Source organism: Neoarius graeffei, chromosome 3 (assembly GCF_027579695.1).
Source record: "Neoarius graeffei isolate fNeoGra1 chromosome 3, fNeoGra1.pri, whole genome shotgun sequence".
In the NCBI taxonomy this organism is placed as follows: Eukaryota; Metazoa; Chordata; class Actinopteri; order Siluriformes; family Ariidae; genus Neoarius; species Neoarius graeffei.
The window spans coordinates 67,264,205-67,271,773 of record NC_083571.1 but is presented as its reverse complement, the minus strand read 5'-3'; positions in this window follow the sequence as shown (position 1 = coordinate 67,271,773).

The following is a 7,569-nucleotide window of genomic DNA, read 5'->3' as shown; positions in this document are numbered from 1 at the left end:
GGAGCCTATCCCAGCTGACTACGGGCGAAAGGCAGGGTACACCATGGACAAGTCACCAGGTGATCACAGGGCTGACACATAGACACAGACAACCATTCACACTCACATTCACACCTACGGTCAATTTAGAGTCACCAGTTAACCTAACCTGCATGTCTTTGGACTGTGGGGGAAACCGGAGCACCCGGAGGAAACCCACGCGGACACGGGGAGAACATGCAAACTCCACACACAAAGGCCCTCGCCGGCCACGGGGCTCGAACCCGGCCTTTCTTGCTGTGAGGCGACAGTGCTAACCACGACGCCATCATGCCGCCCACTTTGTTATTTAGTTCAGTGATCACAAGTTTAAATCCCGATGATGTTACACGCATCTATAGCTGGGAGTCAAAGAGAGCAAAACTGGTCGAGCTCTCAGGGTGGGAGGTATATACAGTGGTGCTTGAAAGTTTGTGAACCCTTTAGAATTTTCTATATTTCTGCATAAATATGATCTAAAACATCATCAGATTTTCACACAAGTCCTGAAAGTACAACCCCGATTCCAAAAAAGTTGGGACAAAGTACAAATTGTAAATAAAAATGGAATGCAATAATTTACAAATCTCAAAAACTGATATTGTATTCACAATAGAACATAGACAACATATCAAATGTCGAAAGTGAGACATTTTGAAATTTCATGCCAAATATTGGCTCATTTAAAATTTCATGACAGCAACACATCTCAAAAAAGTTGGGACAGGGGCAATAAGAGGCTGGAAAAGTTAAAGGTACAAAAAAGGAACAGTTGGAGGACCAAATTGCAACTCATTAGGTCAACTGGCAATAGGTCATTAACATGACTGAGTATAAAAAGAGCATCTTGGAGTGGCAGCGGCTCTCAGAAGTAAAGATGGGAAGAGGATCACCAGTCCCCCTAATTCTGCACCGACAAATAGTGGAGCAATATCAGAAAGGAGTTCGACAGTGTAAAATTGCAAAGAGTTTGAACATATCATCATCTACAGTGCATAATATCATCAAAAGATTCAGAGAATCTGGAAGAATATCTGTGCGTAAGGGTCAAGGCCGGAAAACCATACTGGGTGCCCGTGATCTTCGGGCCCTTAGACGGCACTGCATCACATACAGGCATGCTTCTGTATTGGAAATCACAAAATGGGCTCAGGAATATTTCCAGAGAACATTATCTGTGAACACAGTTCACCGTGCCATCCGCCGTTGCCAGCTAAAACTCTATAGTTCAAAGAAGAAGCCGTATCTAAACATGATCCAGAAGCGCAGACGTCTTCTCTGGGCCAAGGCTCATTTAAAATGGACTGTGGCAAAGTGGAAAACTGTTCTGTGGTCAGACGAATCAAAATTTGAAGTTCTTTATGGAAATCAGGGACGCCGTGTCATTCGGACTAAAGAGGAGAAGGACGACCCAAGTTGTTATCAGCGCTCAGTTCAGAAGCCTGCATCTCTGATGGTATGGGGTTGCATTAGTGCGTGTGGCATGGGCAGCTTACACATCTGGAAAGACACCATCAATGCTGAAAGGTATATCCAGGTTCTAGAGCAACATATGCTCCCAACCAGACGACGTCTCTTTCAGGGAAGACCTTGCATTTTCCAACATGACAATGCCAAACCACATACTGCGTCAATTACAGCATCATGGCTGCGTAGAAGAAGGATCCGGGTACTGAACTGGCCAGCCTGCAGTCCAGATCTTTCACCCATAGAAAACATTTGGCGCATCATAAAACGGAAGATACGACAAAAAAGACCTAAGACAGATGAGCAACTAGAATCCTACATTAGACAAGAATGGGTTAACATTCCTATCCCTAAACTTGAGCAACTTGTCTCCTCAGTCCCCAGACGTTTACAGACTGTTGTAAAGAGAAAAGGGGATGTCTCACAGTGGTAAACATGGCCTTGTCCCAACTTTTTTGAGATGTGTTGTTGTCATGAAATTTAAAATCACCTAATTTTTCTCTTTAAATGATACATTTTCTCAGTTTAAACATTTGATATGTCATCTATGTTCTATTCTGAATAAAATATGGAATTTTGAAACTTCCACATCATTGCATTCCGTTTTTATTTACAATTTGTACTTTGTCCCAACTTTTTTGGAATCGGGGTTGTAAATAAAGAGAACCAGTTAAACAAATGAGACAAAAATATTATACTTGGTCATTTATGTATTGAGGAAAATGATCTAATATTACATATCTGTGAGTGGCAAAAGTATGTGAACCTCTAGGATTAGCAGTTAATTTGAAGGTGAAATTAGAGTCAGGAGTTTTCAATCAATGGGATGACAATCAGGTGTGAGTGGGCACCCTGTTTTATTTAAAGAACAAGGATCTATCAAAGTCTGATCTTCACAACACATGTTTGTGGAAGTGTATCTTGGCACGAACAAAGGAGGTTTCTGAGGACCTCAGAAAAAGCGTTGTTGATGCTCATCAGGCTGGAAAAGGTTACAAAATCATCTCTAAAGAGTTTGGACTCTACCAATCTACAGTCAGACAGATTGTGTACAAATGGAGGAAATTCAAGACCATTGTTACCCTCCCCAGGAGTGGTCGACCAACAAAGATCACTCCAAGAGCAAGGTGTGTAATAGTTGGCGAGGTCACAAAGGACCCCAGGGTAACTTCTAAGCAACTGAAGGCCTCTCTCACATTGGCTAATGTTAATGTTCATGAGTCCACCATCAGGAGAACACTGAACAACAATGGTGTGCATGGCAGGGTTGCAAGGAGAAAGCCACTGCTCTCCAAAAAGAACATTGCTGCTCATCTGCAATTTGCTAAAGATCACGTGGACAAGCCAGAAGGCTATTGGAAAAATGTTTTGTGGATGGATGAGACCAAAATAGAACATTTTGGTTTAAATGAGAAGCGTTATGTTTGGAGGAAGGAAAACATTGCATTCCAGCATAAGAACCTTATCCTATCTGTGAAACATGGTGGTGGTAGTATCGTGATTTGGGCCTGTTTTGCTGCATCTGGGTCAGGATGGCTTGCCATCATTGATGGAACAATGAATTCTGAATTATACCAGCGAATTCTAAAGAATAGTGTCAGGACATCTGTTCGTGAACTGAATCTCAAGAGAAGGTGGGTCATGCAGCAAGACAACAACCCTAAGCAGACAAGTCATTCTACCAAAGTATGGTTAAAGAAGAATAAAGTTAATGTTTTGGAATGGCCAAGTCAAAGTCCTGGCCTTAATCCAATCGAAATGTTTTGGAAGGACCTGAAGCGAGCAGTTCATGTGAGGAAACCCACCAACGTCCCAGAGTTGAAGCTGTTCTGTATGGAGGAATGGGCTAAAATTCCTCCAAGCTGGTTTGCAGGACTGATCAACAGTTACCGGAAACGTTTAGTTGCAGTTATTGCTGCACAAGGGGGTCACACCAGATACTGAAAGCAAAGGTTCACATACTTTTGCCACTAACAGATATGTAACATTGGATAATTTTCCTCAATAAATAAATGACCAAGTATAATATTTTTGTCTCATTTGTTTAACTGGGTTCTCTTTATCAACTTTTAGGACTTGTGTGAAAATCTGATGTTTTAGGTCATATTTATGCAGAAATATAGAAAATTCTAAAGAGTTCACAAACTTTCAAGCACCACTGTATGTCCCTCTCCCCTGTCAATCACAGAGACACTTGCCAATCATGGGCATCTGTGAGATCATGTATGCAGAAGAGGGCAGATAATAATAATAATAATAATAATAATAATAATGTGATGTTGGTGGCATGGTGGTGTAGTGGTTAGCGCTGTCACCTCACAGCAAGAAGGTCCGGGTTCAAGCCCCGTGGCCGGCGAGGGTCTTTCTGTGCAGAGTTTGCATGTTCTCCCCGTGTCTGCATGGGTTTCCTCTGGGTGCTCCGGTTTCCCCCACCGTCCAAAGACATGCAGGTTAGGTTAACTGGTGACTCTAAATTGACCGTAGGTGTGAATGTTTGTCTGTGTGTATGTGTCAGCCCTGTGATGACCTGGCGACTTGTCAGGGGTGTACCCCGCCTTTCGCCTGTAGTCAGCTGGTATAGGCTCCAGCTTGCCTGCGACCCTGTAGAACAGGATAAAGCGGCTAGAGATAATGAGATGAGATGAGACAATTGACACATAAGTGAAAATCCACATTTGAAAACATTTGTTGAATTATTTTTATTACTTTTTTGACATCAATCACAGTAGTATTTAGGAAGTTCAATAAAAACCACAGCACTTTAAAATTAAACATGCTCGGATTCTCCTTCTGCAGGTGACATCGGGATTAACTGTTCTCCACCTCCAGGTTCGTTTCAGAGCATAGGTTGCCACAGTATTTAATCCTGATTTCGTCTAATCCTTGTATCTGGAATGGAAAAGTCTACATTTTCATGAAGGTTTTCAGGCTAAATCACAAATCCTGCTTTCTGGACCGGACCCCAAGCTTAATTAAAAACACGCACCTGAAAGTTAGGTCTGATGTGTGAAACAATTCACTCTACTGAAAATTCTAAAACAACAATGGACTCAAATCTGTACAGGAACATATGAAAAATCTTCAGATAGGCACGGATTCTGACAAGCCTTAGTCGGGAGTTCTGAAAGCAAGAATAAGCCATCAAAGGAAATACCAGGGATGTTTTTCCCGCGCAGGGGGTGTCAGGAAGCTCAAGGAAGACAGAATGAGGAGAACTAAGAGCAGAAGTTGAGCTTCTATCTCATCATGTTACACATTCAGTGTGTTTAAAGCTCCTCTCATAAAGCTCCCTGCTATAATTCACAATGTGTCACAAGACCTTCAGGACATCACCAGGAATGCAGGAAGCAGCGATTAGGATGTGTTTCATTAAACTGCTGTTTGTTCATTTATCTACATTTTATCCTTAAACACCACAAACCGACAGATTATTGCTACAGTAATGATTCAAACTGCACGTACAAGTCACATTTATTGTATAACTGGATAAATACAGGTCCATACTGAGTTTAATAGAAAAAAAAACTCACTTTGTGTTGAGTTGTTATAGTAAATGAATCAATAATGGCACAGAGTGATGGAGCAGAGTTGCTGTTATTACTGCAAAGTTGATTATTTTCCTATAACAGCATGTCCTGAAGTATTTGAGCAGAGCTCCATACTTAAGAGAATAGGTTAATGCGTCAACCTGATTTTTGATGGCTTTTGTGTCCGTACGATGACCATACATACGAACGACATCCGTGTACTGCCAAGGGAACCTGATTGTAAGTGCAAGGCAACGTACTGTACCTTATAAACACTTGACCACCAGATAACAAAATTTGTATCCTTATTTACATAAGATAAATGGGTCTTTATCCAGCACTTATTTTAATTTGCTTTTGAAAAAATAGTGTGGGATTATTTATTAACACATTTTACAGAAAATATTGATGATAGTTTCATATAAAACTCATTAAAACAGTTTTATTAGTCCATGAGCTCATTGGACAGTTGTAACCAGACAACTGTTTGACATGTCAGCATTGCAGCTCGAACCCTTGGAGCTCATACACTGCATTCAGTTGAGGAGGATGTTTTCCAGTAGGGTCCCCCCCCAAAAAAAGGTTTTTATCCTCCTGGTTTGTTTCGTAGCATACAACCAATCACAATCCAGAAGTCAACAGTGCTGTGGGATAAACTGCATCTAAAAAACATTCTCTACAGCAGGGGTTCCCAAAGTGTGGTGCGCGCACCCCCGGGGGTGCGCGAGCTGCCACTAGGGGGTGTGCAAGATAAAAAATGTAATGGCGATTTTTAACTCTTCTTCTACGCCGTAACGGTTCTGCAGTAGTTTGTGGCTTCATTAATTCATTCGCGATGCTCAACTGGTTGAAATTGGCAAAACTAAATGCCGATTGGCAACTAAACATCGGCAAAGACTGGGAGATGTTGAGAAAGATTTGAGGCTGAGACTGTCTTCAATTACCCCAAACATCGGAGAGCTCTGTGCCAAGATGCAGGCCCATCCGTCGCATTAATATTGGTATGTATTTGGCCAAATGGCATTGATCTTGCTAAAAATATATACTGCTACTGAAAATAGGACCTATATAGCCTACTGACCCACCCACCGTCTGTCTGTCTGTCTGTCTGTCTGTCTGTCTGTCTGTCTGTCTGTCTGTCTCTCGCTGAAGACTGAGCCGCCAGCGCTGCACTTCACAATCAGATGGATCTTCTTTATCTGTTCCTGATATGCTCCTTAATTGTTGTATCTCTTTAAAATGCATATGTTCATAATTATCATTGCTATTTTTACTGTTATTATATGTTAACTTTTTTGCAAATTAAATTCATTCTCAATTCATTTTCATAACCTTGTAATGACAGGGTTGTGTTGCTAGTGTTTTAAACACGGATGAAAATCATATATTTTCCCCATATCTGGCTGGTAGACTACATGCCTCGATGTGATCTCCCTTTGTAATGAATTTGCGCATTTACCCTGTTGCAACGTTTTAAAACTGTTACATTTCAATCAAATTCTATTTAATTCAAATACGAGAGCGCATAATATGTTAATGTGATTCCATGTTCTCATTCGAGCATGACGTGCTGCCTTTGTAAGAAAGCTTTGGTGTTTTTTTGTTTTTTTTTTCACTTTTGTGGTTTCCTGCAGGTGTGGCAAACGATGTTTGTTATCATTTAGCACAATTAAAGATGCTTCCCTTATAAGAAAGCATGTGTTTTTTTGAAACTGGGGGTGCGTCAACCTGGTTGGAGTATAGAAGGGAGTGCGCGGCCAAAAAAGTTTGGGAACTGCTGCTCTACAGTGATGTGTGGATCATCATGGCCAAACCAGATTGTGTAACAGATGAAAAAGGAAAGTTAAGATTGTAAGGTTTCCCATGTTACTGAGCAGGACTACAGAGAAGCTTGTTAAAGGAAAGTGGCTCTGATTTCCAGCTGATTTTCATCTCATTTGCTTGCAGATGCCAGTTAGCTGCAGGGCTAATTTAATGCATGTTGCACTGCAGGGGATAAGCACATTTCATAAGCATATAGTGGCCATTTTGAGGTTGTTTCTTTTTGGTTCTCATCAGATCTTGGTATAGGGGGCTCTGGATAGAGGTGGCACCTTAGGCAGCCTGATAGCTGATCCTGCTACAGTATGCAGGATATCAGATGCTCTGGTCCTCATCCATCTCCTAAACTCTCACAACTGGGTCCACGTGCCATACCCCAGGCAACGGTCTCAGCTGGCCGGCCAAACATCATTCAGGGGGTGATGCCAACACTGCATCACTAGGCGGTGGACTTCCTAGTGAAGCCACCGGTTAGGGCGGAGGAACCCTGAGGGTCAACGGTCAAGTGTTCGGGACCAAGGCATGCCTCAGAAGGAGGAGTCTTGGCTGTGGTCAACAGTTTGGAGAGGAATGGGCCCTGACAAACTCTTCTGCCCAAGAGGCACCATGATGAAGCAAACCGTAACCAAATCCATACCGGATCGGCCACCGCCCGGGTCAACAAGGGCCACGCCTTCTGTTAGACATTGGGACAGAGGTGATAAATACAACCTGCAGGGAAGATACGAATAAGGGA